This window comes from Periplaneta americana, chromosome 6 (genome assembly GCF_040183065.1).
Source record: "Periplaneta americana isolate PAMFEO1 chromosome 6, P.americana_PAMFEO1_priV1, whole genome shotgun sequence".
In the NCBI taxonomy this organism is placed as follows: Eukaryota; Metazoa; Arthropoda; class Insecta; order Blattodea; family Blattidae; genus Periplaneta; species Periplaneta americana.
The window spans coordinates 45,361,812-45,374,485 of record NC_091122.1 but is presented as its reverse complement, the minus strand read 5'-3'; the positions used below and the strand labels follow the sequence as shown (position 1 = coordinate 45,374,485).

At 35.9% G+C, this 12,674-nt stretch overlaps 1 protein-coding gene across 3 annotated transcripts in view; it reads left to right on the top strand.

Moving 5' to 3' along the window:
- The window catches only part of CngA (Cyclic nucleotide-gated ion channel subunit A), a 1,115,443-nt gene that overhangs the window by 849,184 nt on the left and 253,585 nt on the right, over nt 1–12,674 (top strand). The gene's annotated exons all lie outside the window — the stretch shown is intronic.

Below are 12,674 nucleotides of genomic sequence, written 5' to 3'. Positions count from 1 at the left end.
TGACATAGCATTTAATTTTAATGTGCATACTTTATCTTACTTGCTATATGTTTCATTAAATTGTAGTAATCACTGAATTTTAACTCTTGTTTTCTCCGTTTTTAATAAATGGCGCTTGGCCCACTATGCTTCTGAACCCTTCAATTAATGTATTTTTTTTTATTTTAGTAGGTTATTTTACGACGCTTTATCAACCCTTCAATTAATGTATTTTTTTTATTTTAGTAGGTTATTTTACGACGCTTTATCAACATCTTTGGTTATTTAGCGTCTGAATGAGATGAAGGTGAAATGCCGGTGAAATGAGTCCGGGGTCCAGCACCGAAAGTTACCCAGCATTTACTCATATTGGGTTGAGGGAAAACCCCGGAAAAAACCTCAACCAGGTAACTTGCCCCAACCGGTTCAATTAATGTATCAAAATAACAAATTGAATAACGAGATTTTGAGAAATAATACATAAAACTTGTACATATAAAGTATGAATAATACTAATTCAAAAAACGCAGATTTGCAAAGGTCTTTCTTTGTTAATGAAAACAATGTTACTTTTACTTACTGCCAAACACCCACTTCTTACACATATCTTGTTATTGCAGGGCACCCCTCAATTATGAAGGAACTATATGACACTTTCGAGTCTCCAGATTTCGAGACTTGAAAACAATAGAGGCGAAAATTAGTTTTTTTAACAATCCAGTTTAATTTTGCTTGCAAAGATGCTCCGCATGATCTGCAAATGGAACTAATTACTCTGCAAAATTCTACAGCCATGAAATATTCTCAGCAAGAAGGTTGGGACGTTTTAAAATCTTTGCCCAGTGAAACATTTCCCTGATTGCGAAAGTTTGCTGCATATTTAATGACAATCTTTGGTTCTACATATATGTCTGAATAGATGTTTTGAAAATGAATCAAATAAAAATCCATTATCGTAATAGTGTAGGGCACGATCATTTGGTCTATCTTTTAAGACTCAGCAAGAAGGTTGAAACTTGTTTAAATCTCTGCTCAGTGAAACATATCCCAGATTGCGAAAGTTTGCTGTAAATTTAATGACAATCTTTGAGTCTACATATACGGTATCTCTGAACAGATGTTTCGAAAATGAATCAAATAAAAAGCCAGTATCGTAATAGATTAGGGCACGACCATTTGGTCTACTTTTAAGACTCAGCAAGAAGGTTGAGACTTGTTTAAATATTTGCTCAGTGAAACATATCCCAGATTGAGACTTGTTTAAATATTTGCTCAGTGAAACATATCCCAGATTGAGACTTGTTCAAAGATATGCTCAGTGAAACATATCCCAGATTGAGACTTGTTTAAATATTTGCTCAGTGAAATATATCCCAGATTGAGACTTGTTTAAATATTTGCTCAGTGAAACATATCCCAGATTGAGACTTGTTTAAATATTTGCTCAGTGAAACATATCCCAGATTGAGACTTGTTTAAACATTTGCTCAGTGAAACATATCCCAGATTGAGACTTGTGTAAATATTTGCTCAGTGAAACATATCCCAGATTGAGACTTGTTTAAACATTTGCTCAGTGAAACATATCCCAGATTGAGACTTGTTTAAATATTTGCTCAGTGAAACATATCCCAGATTGAGACTTGTTTAAACATTTGCTCAGTGAAACATATCCCAGATTGAGACTTGTTTAAATATTTTCTCAGTGAAACATATCCCAGATGGTGACTTGTTTAAATATTTGCTCAGTGAAACATATCCCAGATTGAGACTTGTTTAAATATTTGCTGAGTGAAACATATCCCAGATTGAGATTTGTTTAAATATTTTCTCAGTGAAACATATCCCAGATTGAGACTTGTTTAAATATTTGCTCAGTGAAACATATCCCAGATTGAGACTTGTTTAAATATTTTCTCAGTGAAACATATCCCAGATTGAGGCTTGTTTAAATATTTTCTCAGTGAAACATATCCCATATAGAGATTTGTTTAAATCTTTGCTCAGTGAAACATATCCCAGATTGAGATTTGTTTAAATCTTTGCTCAGTGAAACATATCCCAGATTGCGAAAGTTCGCTGCAAATTTAATGACAATCTTTGCTCCTACATATATCTCTGAACAGATGTTTCGAAAATGAATCAAATAAAAAGCCAGTATCGTTATAGAAAATAGGCCACGATCATTTGGTCTACATTTTAAGACTCTGTTGTTCATCCTTTGCGGCAAACATTGATGAACTGGTTAGAGTGCAAAAAAGTCACTAACAGAAAAGGTGTTCAAGAAGCTTATTTGATTTTCTTTCATCAGAAAATAATTGCAGTAAAATTAACTGAAGCCACCACTGCAACAAAGCGACATTACAGAAGTTTGTGACGTCACGAGTACATTAATGCATAATAGCTTCGCAAAGAGCGGCTGGAGGTAAATCCGCCATATCCTGTTTCGCTTAAGGTTGGCTGTCGCTGATGTTTGATTGAAACAAATTTGTTTGTGATTCAAAATAAAATAACTTGTTTATTCATAAAACGACACTACCTACTAGCGATAATGTTCAATAGCTATATCTTGCAGCATTGTGAGTTTAGGTTAATAAGATTAGATTATAGTAAGCAACTTCAGGCTTCGTACCACGAGCATTCGCTACTGAACTGAGCTTTAAATTAGAATAACTAATTATTCATTAATGAAAGAGCACTACCTACTTGTGACAGCGTTCAACAGCTAATTTTGCAGATTTGTGAGGAGTTATTCAATTTTAAATTTCCTCGTCATCCACAAGCGCGATGTGGTCACTAAAAATCAATAGACGTCACTCTGGGGAATGACATTACGCGCGTAATTTTTAAGGGTCGTTAAGCGAGTCACAACGATCTTATATTAAAACACGTTACTCTTGCAACTGATTTTTCTCTGTTATATTTGCCAGGATTTTATGTGAATTACAGTTCATACAGAACTGTGAAGAAGTGAAGGACGTGAGTTATCACCATCATCATAATTCTGACATGCGTTAGTCTTAAAAGAATTGTTAGAGCATGAGGAAGGTATTTTCATATCATATTATATTCTATGTGTTGGATGGAAAGTTGGAAGAAGTACAGGAAGAGGAAAGGTACTAGAGAACCAATATTAAACTACTGCGAACAATAGCTGAAAGATACCAAGAAAAAATTGAAAAGTGTATAATTGTATTTGTCGATATAGAAAAGGCTTTTGACAGAGTGGATTTCAATAAACTTTGGGGACCTTGAAAAAAATTGGTGTGGATTGGAAAGAAAGGAGCTGCTCAGTAACCTCTATAATATGAAACGAGTCAATGTGAGGATAGGAAAGAAATGTCAGAGTGATTTCGACTAGGGAGAGGAGTACGACAAGGTTGCACTTTATCACCAACCCTATTCAAAATATATTTGGAAAATTTAATGAAGAACAGATTGCAGGATATGGGAGGGATAGGAGGAATAAGAATAAAGTTCACAAGATTTGCTGATATAGTGACGTTTTTTTAGCAGAAGTGGAGATGATAGTAAGCGATATGCTACTGAAGCTAAATGACATCTGTAAACAGTAACTTATGGCCTGTAGATAAATGCAAATAAGACGAAGACCATGGTTATCAAAAACAAAAAAAAGAAGGTAAACATGCGAATTCGAAATAAGGCTGTAGAACATGTGAGGTGTACTATAAGCAGTAACATGAGCTGCTTCCGGGAAGTTAAGAGGAGGATAACAATGGCAAAGGAAGCTTACAATAGAAAAAATAGCATCTCCTGCGAACCTCTGGAAAAATAACTACGAAAAGACTAGTGAATTGCTTTGTGTAGAGTTTGGCATTGGATGGGACAGAAATATGGTCATTACGACGAAGTTAAGAGAAACGACTAGAATCATTTGAAATGTAGATGTGAGAAGGATGGAGCGTGTGAAATGGGCAGACAAGATGGGAAATGAAGAAAGAGTGGGTGAAGAAAGAATAATGCTGAAACTGATCAGGAAGAGAAAAGGAAATTGGCTGGTCTCTGAAGAGGAAGAAACTGTCTACAGAAGTATCCACGAATGGTGAAAGGGAGAAAAGTTCGTGGCAGAAGAAATCAAATGATAGACAACATTGAGATATGTGAGTCGTATGTGGAGACTAAAAGGAAGAATAGTAAAGATTGGAGAATGCTGGATTTGCATTGAAAGACCTGCCCTTGGGGGAAAAATTATGAAGGAATGAATATCCATGCAACGACCCAGTGAGCGTTTTCCATTTGGATCGTACTTTATTGTCTTATTATTCATTTCATTTAGTGTTCTACCCAAGGGCAGGTCTTTCACTGCAAACCCTGCTTTCTCCAAACTTTCCTATTTTCTGCCTTCCTCTTTGCCTCCTCATATGATCCATGTATCTTAATGTCGTCTATCATCTGATATCTTCTTCTGCCCCGAGCTTTTCTTCCGTTCACCATTCCTTCCAGTGCATCCTTCAGTAGACAGTTTCTTCTCAGCCATTTACCCACCCAATTCCTTTCTCTCTTTCTGGTCAGTTTCAGCATCATTCTTTCTTCACCCACTCTTTCCAACACAGCTATATTTCTTATTCTGTCTATCCACTTCACACGTTCCATTCTTCTCCAAATTCACATTTCAAATGCTTCTATTTGCTTCCCTTCACCTCGTCGTAATGTCCACGTTTCTACCCCATACAGTTCCACACTCCATACAAAGCACTTCACTAGTCTCTACCTTAGTTCTTTTTCCAGAGATCCGCAGAAGATGCTCTTTTTTCTATTAAAAACTTCCTGTGCCATTGCTAGCTTCCTTTTGCATTATTATTATTATTATTATTATTATTATTATTATTATTATTATTATTATTATTATTATTATTATTATTATTATTACAGTGAAACCTGTTCAAGACGGAAGTGACACGGTCCTAATTTTTTTCCGTTGAGGACAAGTTTCCGTGTTATTCAGGTGTGAAGTGTGAAGTTAAAATGGAATATTTTATCATTTGTATAAATGAAAAACAAAATGGCATGCCGCAAATTGTAGGAATTACAAAATATTCTGTTTAACACTGCTGACATTAAATCAGCTTCATGTCGCTTATTTAATTGGTGAATGATCTTGATGAAAATCTCATTTCCTGTATAAATTGTATCGTCACTCATTAAACGCTATAAAGTTTATTAGTTACACTAAATTTAATATCTAAGACTATAATATTGTACTGTATATCACAGCACATTATTTAATTGGACTAGGAGCCTAGAAGCCTTGAATTCTGGATTATCTAATGTCTTTGCCAGCTCAAGGGTTTGCTTTGCAGAATAGGTCCAGAAATTGCCATGACCTTTGAAAGGGCAAGAAGAATCCACTCCCACAACAGTTCATTTATTTCTATGTAGCCAGTTGTTTTCTGTTTCCTTTTATGTCACCATTATTGACCACAAGCCACTCACTCATGATATGGCCTTTATTTTTGAAAGTGTTAAGTTACACCTGAGTTTTCCAGTCCTAAATTTCAACATATTTTCCATACGCTTCGTTTCTCATTTTCCTCGATAACTTTTACTTCATCAGTTAATGCCAGTGCAACATTTTTACGCAACTTTTTTTTTTATCACGAAATCGCTAATACACTTGCGTTCTACCCAGCTACGACAGTATACAGGGGTGAAGCATTGAACATCTTTGAAGGGACTCGTCTGCCTAGTCAATAGGGTAATAAAATTTATGACTATCAGGCCAACACACCCTCGCACCTTAAACATTTTTGCAAAGAAAATTTGTTTTTATCTTAGTAACCTACATATTTCGTACATTCCTTGAAAGCACATACTGTTTCAAAATATAGTTTACGTTAAAGTAGTGTGTCCTTTTGAACAGTAGCAGACAGTTTCCGTTTCCGCGTTGGACAGTTTCCGTTTTATTCAGAAAAAATTCACATAACACATATGAATTTCGCCGGGACCAATAAATTGTTCCGAAATAGACAGGATTCCGGATTATTCAGGTTCCAATTTGAACAAGTTTCACTGTATTATTATTATTATTATTATTATTATTGTTATTATTATTATACGAGTACACATCTAGACTCTGTCGTTAAATGTAAGTTTTTGTCCTTTTTCACGGTAGCTTGCAAATAATTTGTAATCATGGTATGTTCAGTCTGATTTATGAAGCTGCTTTAGATTGACAAGGATTGAGTATGTAAATATATCAAGCACCTTCGATCCTTTACAACAAGACTTAGATCCGAAACGTCACCCAGGTCTAGGACACATAATTGTCGGAGTTTGCAGTGGAACGTAGCACACCTGGTGCACCATTTCTACATTGCTCTAGGGATAAAGTAACAAATGGCGTGCAAAGCATCATTCAACGTAAATGGAAACCGTAACTTTGCTGTGTAGCTGGTCGTATCGAACTTTCAAGAGACTATTGTAAAATTCCAAATGTAAATTTATAAAATGTGATATTCAAACACACAAAGTGGAATGTAAACTTTTGAAAATTAATATTGTCATCAGAAGCAGTAACAATCATGTTCTAAGCCTTTGAGTGGAGATATGAATGAAAGTGCAATACATTGCTAAAAATGGCACAGCTCCGTTAGTTTGTGGCATAGCGCTGTGAACTTTTGATATGATGGATGAAACATCAGTGAATTTTTCATTAAATTTGGACAAGTAATTTGGGCAAGAGTGGCTTAAAGGGTTTTCACTAATTTTCACCTGACTCTTTTACCTACGATTTTTACAAAATACAATTATGATAACTGAATGAAATTTTGTACACTCTTACTTCATATGTATTCAAGTAATTACTTTTCAGGATTTCTTCAACGAAACTTTGGTTAGCTTATGTTATTTTTTAAACATTTTTCCGAAATGTATTTCTCTGTGCAACATCAAATTCTGTGCTAATTAAAAGACATACCAGCTATGAAAATTTGCTTCACATTAAGACAAAACATATACGAAAGCAATTATGCAAAATCTGAGCAAAATTCATCTGTTAGTTTCTGACTTATGAGTACATTCTTTTTAAAATAAAATGTAACTTTGGAAAACGAACTTTGGTGTTTAATTATTATTTTGGAGCAGTCCTGGTTGGAATTTGTGAATAGAATTTTGGCTACCTAATCCTTAAACATCAAACATTAAAATAAAAAATTAAAAGAATCGAATGCTTGATCATTCTCATAAAATGAAGCGTAAAGTTTATGATAATAAATAGTGGCATGACACCATTGCATTTAATAAATATTGAGGGACATTTCCTAATGGAATTTGAAAATGAAAGTTTGACAACCTATCCTTGAAGCACCAAAGAATAAAATAAAAAAAAAAAACAAATATAGTGAAGGATGGGTGAAGCGGAGAAAAATTCTCTCCGGCACCGGGACTCGAACCTTGGTTTTCAGCTCTACGTACTGACGCTTTATCTACTAAGCCACACGCGATTCCAGTTCCGATGCTGGATTGAATTCTCTCAGTTTAAGTTACACCTCTTAGTTTTCGTTTAGTGGCCAACTCTCATGCACTGATTGTGTAGGACAGAGTAACGTGTGATTTTCGCGTAGTGGTAAGGGGCGTAGTCCTGAAGGGTGATGATGCCTTTAGACAAAAAATTTTAATGATGGTTTATTTAACGACGCTCGCAACTACAGAGGTCGCCGTTGCGCCGAAATTTTGTTCCGCAGGAGTTCTTTTACACCTACCAGTAAATCTACTGACATGAGCCTGTCGCATTTAAGCACACTTAAATGTCATCGACCTGGGCCGGGATCGAACCTGCAACCTTGAGCATAGAACTCAACTACTCTACCCAGACCGACGCCTTTAGACAATATTCCATTTCTTCCATCTTATTCCTTCGTTTTATTTTGTTTCCAAGATACTAATATATTTTACTGCATTCATTGTTTCTTAATCTATAAGGAAATCGGGTAATATCGGCTTAGGTAAAGGTGTGTATTGGCATATCCAAGTCCCGTTTTTTGTCACTATGCTACTCAGTAATTAGTGAACCTCTTCGTTGTAGCGCTAGAGATGTCGGGGACAAAATTCAACTCATATTGTAGTCTTTCCTTCAGTCAGATTTCTTTACAACCAGTTTACATACAATTTTGGGAATTTTAAATGCTGGTGTATCATTATCTCGATGCTACCAACCTTGATAATTAATTACTAGATCAATTCACTCTTAGACTCCCACTCGTCTCCGCAATAAATTTCTCAACGCGCTAAATCAGGCATGTCAGAAATCAGACTCTGAATGTGCAGTTATGTGCGCGGATCGCCGATCTATGCGGACTGCATCATTCAAGGGTTGCTCTTACCAGTTCTTAGCTGGAGGGGTGTACAATAATCTGTTCTGCGCTTCTAGGGTTGGATTAAATAGGCATTTGGACATTATAAATACACTTAGCAGATGGAAAAAAAAACACGGTTATTATCAGTTTCCGGCTCTCTTGCTCTGACTTTTCTAACCGTGTAATAGTTTCAGACACAGTTTGAAAATGGGTTTGTATGAAAACTAAATTATTCGTCAGAACCTTCAAATCCAGAGCGTTTTTCTTTGCGCATTTGTTGGCATTCATTCTACAGTACCCCCACCCACTGTACGCTTTACCACTATACTCAGTACGTCGTTATGCGGATTTCCCACTGGACTGCTCTATCGGGTCCGAAGTTTCGAAGCCTAGTCATAAGTCATGTATCTACACTAGTCGTCATGGTTGCGTTAGGAAAGACAGGAAGAGACTGGTGGGGTTCCGGTGACCCTATACAAATCTATGAGTCGTCTTCTGTAACCAGCCGTATTCACTGTTTCCTACTAATCTTTGGTAAAACTACGATAAATATCCACCATGGCAGACGGCCGATTCGGCATCACGCAAATAAAAATGTTGCCCATTTTTCTATAAGGTTATGATGAATGGAGGATGTTGGTGAAATGATGAGAGTAAAATGGAGAATTTCGAGAAAAACCCTGATCACCTTGGCTTTATCCAACACAAATTCTACTCCACTATCACCGAGATTTGAGCTCGGGTCAGAAATCGTTTCAAGTCAGCACTCCTTCAATAAGGATGAAGAATAATTTATATTTATATATTTGCACTGTAAGTGCGTAATTATCACATGATATATTTGGAAGTATCTTGCCTCCTTTCCTCATGCAAAATTTGTTTTGAGACTCAACATTATTAAACTCCTTTCACCCTTGTAGCACTCACGAAATGGAATCTATAATCTTTCTCTGGAGAAGAAGGTTAATCTCGTCGAAGATTTCTGATGCAGCACGTCACGACGGATTAAGATTGAAAATCCTTGCATGAATATAGCCTACCACAGCACAGTCTCGTGTAACGCGTAATTGCATTTTATCGATTTCAGATGAATCGATCCTACATTTTCCGATTTCGTAACTTCATGCAACGGTTCATTTATGAGCTTCCTTCTTTAGAGTTTCCAACCATTATTGAGGGCCGCAGATATCAGTCATTAAATTATTGGAAATACAAGCCGAAAGAACACAATCAATCCAACTTAATTGTACCTCATTTGAACGTAGAATCTCTCAAACGTTAGCTTTTTTTAATCAATAATTTCATTTCTCTTTCAGATCATCTCCTGCTAGCGTAATTATTAAAACAAATGCAAATATAATTATGAAAGGAAGAATAACAGACTAGATTTCCAATAATTTCAATTATCTTTTCGTATACAGTGTAATAAATCCTTAATGAACGCAATTAAATGGACACGAGTCATAAATTTACATGGAGATACAGTAGACTATTAAAGTTAAAGGTATTGGCTGCTCCGGAACACACTTATGGATGAATTTATGGCCCTCACATTTTCATAAATGTTGCTTAGGCAGATCGATAACGGTCACCAGCTTTAAACAATAATTCGGTGTATTAACATTAATGCCTACAGTATTGAAATGAGAGTTCTTCCTCATTTCAATACTGTAGGCTAATGCCTACACCGAAAGCTGGTGACCGTTATCGATCTGCCTAAGGAAATAAATTTTGATTCTATAGAAGGAAATAAATTTTGATTCTATATATGTGTTCTCGAAAATTCTATCACTAAGCATTTAGTGCTATCTAATTTTTATACAGGGTGAAAGGGATATAACTGCATTAATTTGAACTGGTAATAGATATCAATGAAACTAGTAGATGATAAGTTCGAATAACTGCTTCTCTGTCTATAATGGTTATGGAAAAAATTGAGTTTCTACTGAGAGACTGGAAGTGGATACGTTGCAACAGCGCAATGATTGACTCCCCATAAATTAAAATCATATATAGGTACTCACGATTAGTAAATTTTGGCGTTGTTCTTAATTGACTTGACCTTTAGAATTCTACGAGCAGACTGGCATTAAGACTTGCTACTGCTAAGGTACAACGTAAGAATGCAGCTAAACAGTGTACTGTTATTGCAAGTTATCTTGAACCTTACATCCCCTAAGTCTGTCTTTCGAACTGCTCGGTACGGCATGTACTCATCAACGTAACGGCACGGCAAGGATGCCCCTCCCTCGGGTAACGTGACTCTTTTCAGAAAACGTTGGTTCTTTCACTTTACGGCTCTCTACTGTAAAAGAACTTGGTTCATTACAGATAACATCACCTCACGACACTCCGATTTTGAGAGGAGAACATGATTCCGTAGCAGGTTTTAATTAACCTGTAATGAATAAGTATTTAAATATAGTCGTTTGTACACTCCTCCTCTCTCATCCGGGCTGGGGAGCGGCAATGGCGGAGTTACTACAGTTATTTCTATACATTATAAAGTTCTACATGACTTACACCTACGGCTGATATGTACATATTCTTATAACAATATTTTACAGGCTTATTATTTGAATTTACATTAATTTACAATTATACACAAACCATATCGCATCATTACTGCTATCATCGTCATCGTTCGGTTCAAAATTAATTATTATTTCGTCAATGGCATCATCCATTCGGAATTATTTTCTTAATCGTAGGTACTACTTTCTGAACAAGATAGAATTCTTCGATTTTATCCCGAATGACATGTTGATCGAAGTCGTCCACTTCAACTTTACGCAAGTCCTAATTCTGGAATGAAATAATATATTTTGTACAACTATAACAAAATAATAACTTACAACAGTAATTCATTACGTCGCTCACAGTACACAAACACTATATTATACATAAATTTTATAGCAATAATTTCTAAACATTACATACCTATTCTTTCCCGGAGTAGTGTGAGGTTCATTCGGTTGTAATTCAGTATTATTATTAATTCTCTTCACGGAACTAACACTTTTGCCAGAATATTTAGCCGCTCTCTCATATTCCTTATCAAGAGGTTCGAGCAAACATTTATTTTGTTTAATTTTCCCTCCTCGCAACACTTAATTATATTTGCGATAATTTCTCTTTCTCCGCTGTGGACAACAGCGTTACTTTTCCTCCGAGGTGGTGTGATTTCACCAAAATTACTACCCTGTGGTTGCTGCTCCATGTTAACATTACTGGTACGCAGTGAAGGAAATAGCTCTATATTTCTTGACAAGAGATTATGATGCGGAGCATGAGCAAACAACTCAGTTGGCTCCAGCCACGTTACGCGCTTCCTTCCCTCTGCCCTTCTGTCCCCACTCAGAAAGTTCAAGATAACTTGCAATGACAGTACAGTTGCTGAGCAATCCATAAGTGCAGCGATGCCAGATTTCTCTGAAAGTTCCGGCACACTGTAAATATGTTTTCAATCAGTTAAATATACTATAGCGTAGTAGATGTTGGTCGCGTGGTATGAATAGTCGGTTAAATAAATAAAGTTGTGTATGCACTGGTGGACTATCGGCTGTGTGCATGAACAGTTCTAGGAGGCTACAACTACATACCTACTAGTTACGTAGACTACAAGTTGTTTCTAAAATAGGTAGTCAAGGCTAAGTTGCACATCCCTGTAAAGATACATAACTTTAAATAACAATAAATCTCTGCATACCTTACTTACATATTTACGAGTAAAGAACAACATATGAATAATTTAAATAGATTATGAGGTGAAGTTAGTTCGTCGACCATACTTTCTTCACAATACTGACCTACTTTTAACGCATGCTTATAACTCGACTGCACTTTTAGAACTGAAATAAATTATGTGTATATATATATATATATATATATATATATATATATATATATACATACAAGTGAAGAGCCGACTTTCTGAAAAGCCGATGTACACACATTTTCGAAATGGATTACGTTTAGAATTAGAAGTTTTCCCCTATCCTAATATTCTATATATTATTTTACCATGACTGTGTTTGTAGAACTTCAAACGTTGAACATTTTAAAAATGCCTTATTGTAGGATTTTTTTTAGAGTTTCTTGAATTTTATGCAACTCTCTGGAAAAGTCCAATTTGCCGTCCGGTTTTGTTTGTGACGTGCAATGCCTGTCTGTAACATTCTTATTTTCCATTAATGCAATATTTTTCTTATCTACAGGTTTTGTTTAGTGAACTGTCCAAAGACAGGTCCGAACCTTACAAGTGATACCAAGGAGGTACCACTCATGAGGCAACTAGGCCAGGAGATAATAGGGTAGGTGGCCAGTTCCTTTCCCCCTCCAATGCATACATCGCCAATTAGCTACATATTCCACTAATCA